Source organism: Schistocerca nitens, chromosome 9 (genome assembly GCF_023898315.1).
Source record: "Schistocerca nitens isolate TAMUIC-IGC-003100 chromosome 9, iqSchNite1.1, whole genome shotgun sequence".
Classification (NCBI taxonomy): domain Eukaryota; kingdom Metazoa; phylum Arthropoda; class Insecta; order Orthoptera; family Acrididae; genus Schistocerca; species Schistocerca nitens.
Genome location: NC_064622.1, coordinates 449,569,286 through 449,575,285, shown reverse-complemented (window position 1 = coordinate 449,575,285; position 6,000 = coordinate 449,569,286).

The following is a 6,000-nucleotide window of genomic DNA, read 5'->3' as shown; positions in this document are numbered from 1 at the left end:
GGCGCTATTTCCGCTTTCTACATACTGGAAGGACACAAATTTAATATATTGTTCAATGAACAGACAATACAAAATAATACTACGAGGGTAATCCCAAAAGTAAGGTCTCCTATTTTTTTATAAGTACGTAGACCTGTTTATTTCTACAATGGTTTACATCAGTTTACTACTACTACTACTACTACTACGTGATCAGGCCCAGTGGACCGCACGCATCTACAAGTTTCCTCCTCCACTGTATTCTGTCCATTGCTGCTATCCACCATTCGTCCACATCTATTGACATTTGTTTTAAATCTTCATGGAGTCCATCCCTCCAACGCTTCTTGGGTCTCCCTGGCGGTCTCTTTCCTGTAGGTGTGAAATCCAGGAGCTTCCGAGGCCATCTGTGATCCTCCATCCGGGCCACATGGCCAGCCCACTGCATTCGTTTGGTTTTGACAGGTCCTTACATCAGTTTACAGCTTGAAAATTTAGCTATTTTTCGACATAATCACCATTTCTGTCGATGCATTTTTGTAGACGCTGTGACAGTTTTTGTATGCCCATGTCATACCAGCTCGCCGCCATGCTGTTCAGTCTCAGGTGTAAAGTGGTATGCCCAGGTTTCGTCACCCGTGACAATTGTGTCCAGATAGTTGTCCTTTTCGGTTGCAAGGCGGTGAAGAAATGCGCGGGAAGCATCAACTCGTTGCCGCATGTGGTGCTCAGTCAGCATGCTTGGCACCCATCTTGCGCACACCTTCCGGTTGTTTAATGTTTCCGTTAAAATTCTGTGACCGGTGCTTCGGGAAACCTCAGAAACCAACATGCAGGGATCATCCAGGGCAAGCCGCAGATCTTCACGCATGCTTCGCTCAACCTTCAACACTGTCTCTTCAGAAATAGACGGTCTCCCGTTCCTCTGTTCGTCGTGAATTTCGGTCCGACCAGCTGCAAACTCTCTACACCACTTACGAACATTTTTGACATCCATGCACGACTCACCATACACTTCCGTCAATTGACGATGGATTTCAGTCGGCGCAGTGCCCTTTACGTTCAAAAACCGAATATCTGCGCGTAATTCGCACTTGGCAGTAACATCCCACGGGCCGTTCTCAACGGCTGCCAAGCCAAGACTGAGCGCCTCAGCGCGGCGTGCGCATGTTTACACACAGCGCGTGAAGCACACTTCATAACAGTGTGACTAACTGCCACACAAACAGAGTTCTGTATTTATAAAAAAAATAGGAGACCTTACTTTTGGGATTACTCTCGTATAAACAAATACACATTCAATTACAAATGTTCAAATGTGTTTGAATTCCTAAGGGACCAAACCGCTGAGGTTATCGGTCCCTAGACTTACACACTACTTAAACTAAGCTAGGCTAACGACACACACACACCCATGCCCGAGGGAGGACTCGAACATCCGGCGGGAGGGGCCGCGCTTTTCGCGACATGGCGCTCTAACCGGGCGGCGATCCCATTACACAAAATATCTTCACACGCAATCTCAATCTGTTTCACGCCCAACATCTATAAGAAAACAAAAGAAACAGTTGTATGCCTCGCCAGCAGAGCTGCCACTGCTGAAAAAGATTACCAGCAAACGAAACGGTGAGCCGCGTCTAACAGCATTTTCATACCATTCTAGAGGTAAGAATCCTGATTCACGTTCCACAGGAAATGTAATTCTTGGTGTGAGAACGTGATGTGCTATGGCTTGGCAGTGTAGTGTGTTATCTGCGTGCCATATTTTCTTGATCATCGCACAAACGATATTCAAAATGGTATAAGCCTTATATTGTCTTAACCCAGCAAATTGCTAGTCGCAGTAATTCAAAATGCTCTTTGATTCTAAAACTGTTCAATACAAATGAGAGCAATTCTCATCAATAAAAGTTTGTCATGTAAATTGTTTAAATTTCCTATCACGCGTATATTGTTCCATTCTGAAGCTCCTGCATTACCATGGAACGACGCCACAGTGACTATACAAGTTAGTTATACTAAAGAAATAAGTCATATTTATTATTTCTGTGTCATCTGACCTAATTTGTTGTAGGAGTAATGAAAAGTGATTTTCAAATATTCTTTTAAACAGCGAGTTTATTTTCTTCGAATTAGGTAAATGTTTTCCCGGGATGAATCTATGAACAACTATTTATTTGGTTCTCAAATAATAAAGTAATTGCCTTTGCTGAAAGTCTAACAAATCAAAATCCATAATGGAATGCATACTGATGTGATCAAAAACACGATATAGTAGAAACCCTCGCCTCCGCCCTCGGCTGGTCCTACGCTTCGGTTGATCCGATCGTGCTCGAGAGTCGAGACGAACTTTACCACACTCGTCGCGGTGACTCACTACCCGTCGCGCCATTGTTGTTCACTGTATTGCTGTTTACAGGCAATTGTTGTTATCGCTTGCCCTTTTGATGCCCCATATCGTTTTTTTTTTTTTTTTTTTTTTTTTTTTTTGTACGATACTGTACTGCGAAGTTTGTAGTGCTTACTGTTTGATGGTTTTGTGACATTGGTCTTCTGTGCCCGTTACAGTACCGTACGTGTTTGTTGTACTGCTGTATGTGGTTTTTCAACACGTCAGGAGTGAAATGTGAAAACGTTACTCTTTCATTAAATGAAAAATTAATAGTGCCACGAAGGCTGGACATAGGGGAATCACTCCAAAAAGTTGCCAAGATATTCAGTGTCGTCTTTAAGACAATAAAAGATTGGAGAAGAAATCGGAAAGACATTGAATGATTTACAGTGACGATAGATGGTGGAAACGCTCTTAGGAATCGCAAAACTTGAACTGTCTGACATCGCGCTGTAGATGTGCTTCTACCATAGGGTGACCAAACGTCCCGGAAAACCGGGATTGTCCCGGTTTTAATCCCTGTGTTCCGGTATCCCGAAAATTTGTTTCGGGACGCTCAAAAGTCTCTGAATTCAGTTTTTAAATACATTTCGTGAAACTTTCTCAAATTTTTGGGATTTCGCTATATTAAGGGAAATACAACACAAGAAATTAATATATTTTAGCTTATTTGTCTAAAACCTCCATTGTCTCATACTAGTAATCACAGTATCAGTATTGATACATTCAGGCAATAATTTACTTTGAGCGGTACTTTGACCAACAAGTAGTAACTTGTATTATTGTAACAGAGCTATGAAACCGTCCGATTGTCGCGCCACTTACTCACACACTCATTGTCAGAACAGTGTAGTAGTTGATGTTTTGTCAGACAAACTTCAATAGTTTTTTCTCATATTAATGGTATTATTGCTGCAGTACTGTGAAACGCAATGCCGAAACTTGCCTGCAAGTTCAGTGACTGTTATTCCAAGGAATGGAATTTCATTAAGAAACGTCGTTTTGATTACGAAGCAGAGTGTTCCGTATGTAACTGTTTTATTAATATAAGTCATGGTGAACGTTCCGACGTAGTTGATCACATCAGGTCAAAGAAACACATTAACAGATACAGTGCACCGAGCTGCAGTAAATTCTACAAAATTATTTTGTGAACCATCAGTCAAGTGAAGAGACGAAAGTTCGAGCAGCCGAGCTTACACTAGCCTACCACACGGTAAAACATCACCAAACTTATAGATCCAGTGATTGTACTAATAAGCTTAACAGTATTATGTTTGATGATTCTTCCATCGCAAAAAAGTTTAGTTCAGCAAGAACTAAAGTGTCAGCCTTAGTGAAAGGAGTTATTGCTCCTCAGAGTGTAAATGAAAGCCTTGAATACATCAAAAAGTCTTCTTTCTACGGGATATCCACTGACGCGAGCAATCATAAGGCCACTAAAATATTTCCGTTTGTTGCTCAGTTTTTCGATATTAATCAGGGAATTCAGACCAAACTTTTGACGGTGAGTTCCCTACCTAATGAAACATCTGACGAAGTTTCAAGATTTTGTATGAATACTATCGAAATGTTTGATCTTGAGAAAAATAAATGTGTGGCGTTTTGTGGAGACAACACCAACACAAACTTTGGTGGTTTAAAATGACACGGCAAATGAAACGTATTTACCAAATTAAACGCAACATTGCATGAAAACATTGAAGGCATAGGGTGCCCTGCACATGTTTTACACAATAGCGTGCAGACATCTGCTGACAGTTTAAGCTGTGATGTTGAAACTATCGTCATGAAGGTATACTCACACTTTTACATATATACTGTTAGAACAGAAAGGCTTAAGGAGTTCTGTGATTATGTGGGAACTGAATGTATGAATGTAATGTGTCACTCGAAAACTCGCTGGTTATCACTGTTTCCAGCAGTTTAAAGAGTAATCCGCCTGTTTGAACCGTTAAAAGATTTTTTCCTAAATGAAGACAAAGCCCCCGAAATATTGGTTCAGTTTTTCAGTAACCCTTTAAGTGAAGCCTACTTATGGTTCATTCACAGTCAGCTTAGCACTTTGCAGCATGGGATAAAGGAAATTGAGGGAAGCACGAAAAGTGTAATAGAGGTAAATGATGTTTTGAAAAATACTCTGGAAACTGTTACTAAGAGGAGAGAGCAGCAGTTCATTTCTTTTAATGTTAAATCTGTCCTTAAAAGAGCAGAAGTATCAGAAGCAGCGGAAAGGAGTTTTTAGAGAAGAAGTTAACAAGATTTATGACACTTGTGTAGAATATCTCAGCAAGTGGAGCGCCTCATATTTACCGTCATCGCCGGTGTTTGATTGGATGTTACTGAAGAGAGTACCAAAATGGGATAGTGTTGAAGAGACAGTTTCTTATTTGAAGAGTAAAGAGATTGAAATCGATGACTCCATTCTCTTTGATCAGTTCGGCATACTGACAAAGTCTTCACAAGTGGAAAGATGAAAAAAAAACACCATTGGAATGTCATGAGAAGTGGGTGAGGTTTTTTAAAAGCTGTGACTGTCTTCAGCATTACTCTGAGTTGGTAATAATTGCAAGGTATTTATTTCCAATCCCAGCCCATAATGCCAATGTGGAAAGAATATTTTCGTTCATGAATATCCAGTGGACTGATGAAAGAAACAGAATGGTGGTGGACTCTCTTGAAGCAATCCTGCAGATCCTGTACAACTACAAAATGGATTGTGCCGAGTTTTATCACTGTGTCTCAAAGAACAAAGACATGATCAAGAAGGCTGGAGGCAGTGAAAAATACCTTTTTCTCCAAGGACAGTCAATTCCATCTACAAGTGCTCAGTAATATTAAAGCTCATGTTAATATTAATTGATTAAAAGTTGAATGGCTGTAAAACTTTGTAAAGTCGTAATACATTTATTTATTACTGTATACGTTTATTAAATTTCATTAATTATACACATAATCTAGATTATATCAATCTTTTGTATCTTCTTATTAGGTACAATAATAAAATTAACAAAATGTATCAACAAAACAATATTAAAAATTAAGAAACCTGGGTGTATGTGAAATGAGGTGTCCATTGGCACCCGGGTGAATGTGTCCCGGTTTTCACCGAAAATAATTTGGTCACCCTGTTCTACCAAAAAAGAAGGAAAGGAACCCCGAGATCTGGGCCCATTATAAAAGAAAAGGCAATAGTGCTGCACAAAAAACTAGAAACCGGAAGTGAGTTCACAGCTAATGAACTCTGGAATCATTGCTAGAAAACCCGTCATGGCGTTCAGTCTGTTTCAATGTCTGGTGAAAACTATCTGCTTATACTGAAGTGGCTAAGGAGTTTTCTGTGAAGTTTCAAGAAATTGTCGAAGAAAATGAACTATTACCTTACCAAGTCTCTAAGATAGAACACACAGACCTAAACTATAAAATGTTGCCAAACAAAACGCACGCTGCATCAAATAAAACTGTGGCAGGAACGAAACAAAAAAGATAAGCTAACCGTTGCTCCTTGCACCAACACTGATGGTACACACAGGATTCCTCTCTTCGTTATTGGCAAATGTAAGAACCTAGGGTATCCAAAAACATTACTAACTTACCTTCCTTGTTGGTTTATTGCCGCAATAAAAAAT